A 6,000-nucleotide genomic window follows, 5' to 3' on the forward strand; every position below is an offset into this window, starting at 1 on the left:
CAATCTCCATGGCCTGAGGAATTGGACATATGCCATTTTCAGACATCAAGTGTGAAGATATAAGATATAAGAGAACATATGTCTCCACTGACTGAAGCGAGACAATACAATAGTACAATACAAGAGACGAATACCCACGCACAACAGCAACATGTTCACTGGAAATGGAGACAAACAGGTCTGCAGACCCACTATGCTGATCAATATTTTTTCATTGCAACAATTTAGCCAGAAACATGAGACAGAGGATTTTGGTTTCATAAGATACACGCTTGGAGCCTTTGGCGCGACATATAAATATGTCAAGGACACCATCAGGCTGGTCAATGTTAAAAAAAAAGAAAGAATAAAAAGTCATATTTTTCACATACAGTATTTGGTTTCAGCTCCCTTGTGATCCCTGAAAGGTATCTGAGATACTGTAGCATGAGATCACCCAGCAGGGTAGCTCAGGATGCATGCAAGCGTAGTGCATGGCAACGCTGTTAGGTTCATCTCTGATCTGGACACCACTTCTTGCCATACCCAATTTTGTTCTAAACCCCTACACAATCAAAGTAACCTGAAAAGTGGTGCATTTGTATTCAGGCTTATTGTACTAGCAGAGGAAAACAATGCAATAGGCCAGTGACAGGTGGGATCTTGCCAAATCCCATCTGTGTCCCCAGCACTTTTTGAACCAAAATGACACCCATGTATTAGAGTCATGGATTACCGATGAACACTCCAGACCCCAGTCTATAATCCTCCTGCACCCCTATCCAATTACACAAGTTCTGGACTTCAAAAGATGTGGCCGTTGTAATAATGATTTAATTTGTTAAAAATGATTTTTTTTCCTCTTTATTTCCTCTAAATGTATTGCTCATTTCTCTTCCTCTCAACCTCTTAAATTCTGTTCATGTGTTAGTTGAATTGTACAAAACTCAATAGTCAGTGTCACACTGTCACTTCAGATGTCCCAGCATTTTAAAAAAGTACAAAAAAAGTAAAAATTCACTTCATAAATACTTTTAAGAACAGCGCTGGAGTTTTGCCTGACTCAATTGAAGGGTTCTGCTCCAGCCCCTGGAGACTGGTATACTTTTGAAGAGTGGTCTCTTTAAACTGAGCTAAAATCTCCCATGAGTTCCCTTCAAAATGGATTATTCATCAGGCTTTATCACACAGAATTAATAATTTCACTTGATAATTGGTACTCATAGGGGAATATCACTGAGGCTCCCCAGAATATAGTAGACCCCTCTCCTAACAGAGATGGTTAGGCGGACTGGCATATTCAGTATTGCACCAGTCTTTATGATCTGGGGAGACAGCAGATCCTTTATTAGCAGCTGCTGAAAGGGCATGCTAGGAACACAAAATGGGAAAAGAATCCCATTCAAGATATGTTCAAGAGACTGTGGCCTCATGAATCTGTGATTTGCTGCTGTGATGATCGTACAAAAAGAAATTATGAAAAAAGGAAACATTAGTATTATGTCACAGCAGCTGGTTGTTTCAAACATTACTGTTATTGTTTAATCCTCAATCCTCGGTCTCAGGAGAAAACATTGGATTGAATTATAGGTATGTGTTCTCTAAGTCCACCTAATGGATTCAAGGATCATATTATGTCTGCAGGGAAGTTGTGGGGGGGTTGCTCAATTTGACCACTTGCTGTATGCCTGTTGCCACGAAACACAGGAGCAGAATGAATAATCTAAACACACACCTTACTGATATGGACACATGATGCCAAAGAAGCAGAGCACCACTGGCACCGTACCCCTTGTGCTCACCTAACTAAGGACTTAGCAGCACAGTAGGTAAACCTTTATATCACATGACTCCTATTATCTTGTCCACCATTACACCGTCACACATAAATGATCAATGGGTATTAAGCAATAATATGCTAAATTGTTCATAATATAAATACACAAAATCTCTGTTGTTGACACAATGAGTATATTCATGATATGTCACAGCTCAAAGTATAATTTTGTCTGAAAACAGCTTAATTCCCTCTGTGGTCTATAATTTAGTGCAAGTTAGTAGCTGTATTTTGGGAACTGGAAGGTATTGTCAAAGGCACATTTTTTGATAACGTGGTTCAATGGGGACAAAAGAATATGGAATATATATTTTCAATAAACATCAAATGAGTGAGTGATTGAGTTAGACGGTGAATGACTGTAATTTATATGCAGTTCAACATAGCAGGTGCTGTGTTTGTTATCATCACAATGGCTGCATACAGGCCAATATTCATGTAAATAGTATGCATTGCAAATGAATGTGTAATAGCATGCCCATGTACATAACACTGCGGGTCAGAATGCAGTGAAGACAGAATGACAATAAGAGAATGAATGCTTCACTGTTGTGTCCGTGACAAGTGAAGAGGAGGAAAATGATCTTGTTTTGAATGTGACATAATGAGAAATGTGCTCATCTCGACTTCATTATCACAAAGTATCATTTGATTTGGAATAATACATAAGCTTATGCATGGCTGAGAGCAGGGCAATAACAGCCTGTCACTGCCGGTGCTGACTGAATGGAGAGGGAAGGCTACCATGAAATGTGTCAAGCTAAATAGTGATCAACTCTGATTCACTGTATGTTTCACTGCATTCTGTTCGCCCGTAATGGAGAGAAATGTGGGTTTGTAGCATTATTGAGTCTCCCCTTGATATTGCACGTCCGTGGTTCGTTTATGTCCTCTGAATGCCACATTTAAACACAACACGGAAATATATTCTGACATTCTGACAAGACAATTATTCCCAGCTGTATTTCCAGGTATGGCAGATATTTAGTCTGTATCGCCACATTCAGTTTGTCTGTATTGAAACATCCAGTCCATTCCAAACAGCCATTCTTTCTAATCAACAGTATTTGCCATGCCTATGAAAATGGATGGGAGAGCTATTAACTGTTAAAACAAAAAAGTAAACATCCTCTCCCCACTGCAGGGGCTGAACATTTCCACTAGTTTACATCATTGTCCTTGTCCTTCTGCTGCCTGTCCACTCATATATCCACCAACCTCCTGGCCACAACACCACACACTCGAGGACAACATGACCCTGTCAGGGAGGGAGAGCGAGAAAGAGAGGGAGAGAGAGAGAGAGAAAGAGAGGGAGGGAGAGAGAAAGAGAGAGGGAGGGAGAGAGAGAGGGATGGCAGGAGAGAGAGAGAAAAAGAGGGAAGGACAGAGAAAGAGAGGGAGGAAGGGGGAGAGGGAAAAAGAGAGGGAGGGAGAGAGAAAGAGAGGGAGGGAGGGGGAGAGGGAGGGAAGGAGGGAGGGGCCGTACCCCCAGTCCTCCCTCACCTGCTTTCTTGTTGTGTCACTCCACTCTTCCATTCGCCACATCACCCTTCGGCACACTTCATATTTGGGTGGGATTAGAACCCACAGGTGTCTCCGGCCGCCCCGGCGCAGGTCTCCTGCAGCAGAGAGTGCGAGTGGCAGCTTGCCAGAGGTGCTGTTATTTTTACTGCTGTTGATAAGGCAGACGCCGGCGAGGGATGTGCCGGTGGCAGATAGAGAGGGAGGGAGGCAGGGAGTTGCCGTGACGGCAACACAATTAAAGAAGGTTCAAGGCTTCAGAAATGCTCCGTGTCATGGCATCATTACCGCAACAATAACCCTTTATGGTTCACCGTCATTGGGGTGGTCACTGTCATGGATCACAGAGTCTTTGTAGAGTTATTTTTTTTTGCACTGTCCTACCTCTGATAAGTGATGCCTCAAAACAGATTGGTGTTTCAATATTCAGTTTGATTCAATAAATAAAGCAGGCTTCTTTCGGTGGAAATTACATGGTTGTTCTTCACTGCACTGTTACACTGAAGTGTGTATGCACAGTACTAACATGTCTACTGTCACAGTACTAACAAACGTCATACTGCTGAAGTTGTTATGATGGTGGTGATTTGTGTGTGTGTGGTTGTGTGTGTGTGTGTGTGTGTGTGTGTGTGTGTCTGTGAGTGTGTGCGTGTGTTTGTGTGTGTGTGTGTGTGTGTGTGTGTGTGTGTGTGTGTGCGTGTGTGTGTGTGTGATGTTGTGTGTGTGTGGTTGTGTCTGTGTATGTGTGTGTGGTTGTGTGTGTGTGGGTGTGTGCGTGTGTGCGCGTGTGTGTGTGCGTGTGTGTGGTTGTTCAACAAATGGAATATTTAAGCAGTTCCTAAAAAATCTTCTTATCTTTCTTCTTCCACCCAGTCCAGTGAAAGCTTTGTACTCACTCTCTGCTGATGTCTTCATATGGGGGGCTAAAAAGGGACTGGATGACAGGAGCAGGGAAACGCTTTTCCCCCTCGAGTTTTTTTTTTTTTACCACGCTGTAACAAAGAACGGCTGCTCCTGGAAATGAAGTATGTTCTCTTTGTCATTTCACAGAGCTCTTGTCACTGTGTGCCTTTGGGATATCTGGGCAGAGATGGGGAGGCTGTCCCAAATACTTTATAGTGCTTCAATCCACTCCAAGACCATATCAGCTCAACCATGCTTTCTCATTGATGATAACTGCAGTGGGCCACCCTGAAGTTTCTTTTTAGGTGACCCATCTTTGAAAAGGAACCTTGGAAGTAAATGCTGAAACACACATACAAAATTGAATAGGACTGCACCGTTGCTGTTTGTACGTGATTAAGCAAACAAGGAGGAGTGTGATCAATGACAGGCAGGCTTTTTTGGCTGAATGCATGGTGGGGGGTGTCCGGTGGTGTAAGGGAGCGTCTGCAAATGCCAGGGTCATTAGGCAAACCCATGTGGTGCGAGGGGCAAATGCTCAGCCAGATCCCTGAGATGTGACCTTATCAGTGGTCCCCAGGCTCACTATCAGCTCATTAGTGCAGTGGCCACACAATCACTATGAGTGCTGGAAGATAGAAACACACACACACACACACACACACACACACACACAAACTCTCTCACACACATAGAAAGACAATCACACAATTATGTCACAAGACAGTGCCGCACAGCCTTGTGCATCACTTGCCATGTCAATGTCATTTCACCCTTGACAGTCAAAGATTCCACTTCTAGGAATGATGGACAGGATGGCTCTTTCTAGGTTTGTTTTTTGTTTTTTCATGTTTATGTGTGTGTTTTTATATTTTATATTTATCTGTGTTTTTTTTATGTTTTTGTTAGGTGTGTGTTTGTTTTCTTTTAACTGTTTGCTGTTTGTGTGTATGTTTTTATTTTTCATGTTTAGATGTGTGTTTAATTTTTTTCATGTTCGGCTTTGTTTTATTTTTTTTAAGTTCACTTGTATGCTTTTGTTGTTCATGTTTGTGTGTATGTTTTCATCTTTTAAAATTTTGTGTCTTTTAATTTTTTTTATTTGTGTGTGTGTTTTTATTTTTCGTGTTTATGTTTATATTTATGTTTGTATTTTCATGTTTGTGTGTGTGTTTTTATTTCGTATGTGTGGTGTGTGTTTTCCATGCCATTTGGATTCATCAGAAGAGTTGGCTGCAGGTTAAGTAAAGCTTAAAAACATTAGCTTGTACCCTATTCATATAAACCCTTTTGATCATGCAACAGTAATGTCTCTGGCTGTATTTAACTGATATCCATCCCAGCTTCGTGCGAGCTGCTACTCATGAGTTTAAGCAAACAAAAACGATTACATAACACATTTTGATTTGTTATCCTGATGTAACCGGTGGCTGATTACATTTCCAATACAAGTCACTCCGCTGATACATTTATCATCATTATATTCTCCTCCAGCTCATGATTTCATGTGTCTGTTGAATCACCACTAAAAAGGGTTTTTTGAGCGCTGACATTTAAAATAAATATGTGCTGGCATTAGGACCTTCATCCCTGTTCAATTACCTTTCAGCACACCTCGCCCACACCAGCTCGGAATGACTTCAAGGACTCGACTTTCTCACAAGTTGTGTGATTTATTAATGCTCAACCTTAATTGCAGGGTCAGATCCATCATTAGACATGCGATACAGGGGTGAGGGCTGTTGCAAAATGTTCTCGAG

This window comes from Sprattus sprattus, assembly GCF_963457725.1.
Source record: "Sprattus sprattus genome assembly, chromosome: 5".
Taxonomy (NCBI): domain Eukaryota; kingdom Metazoa; phylum Chordata; class Actinopteri; order Clupeiformes; family Clupeidae; genus Sprattus; species Sprattus sprattus.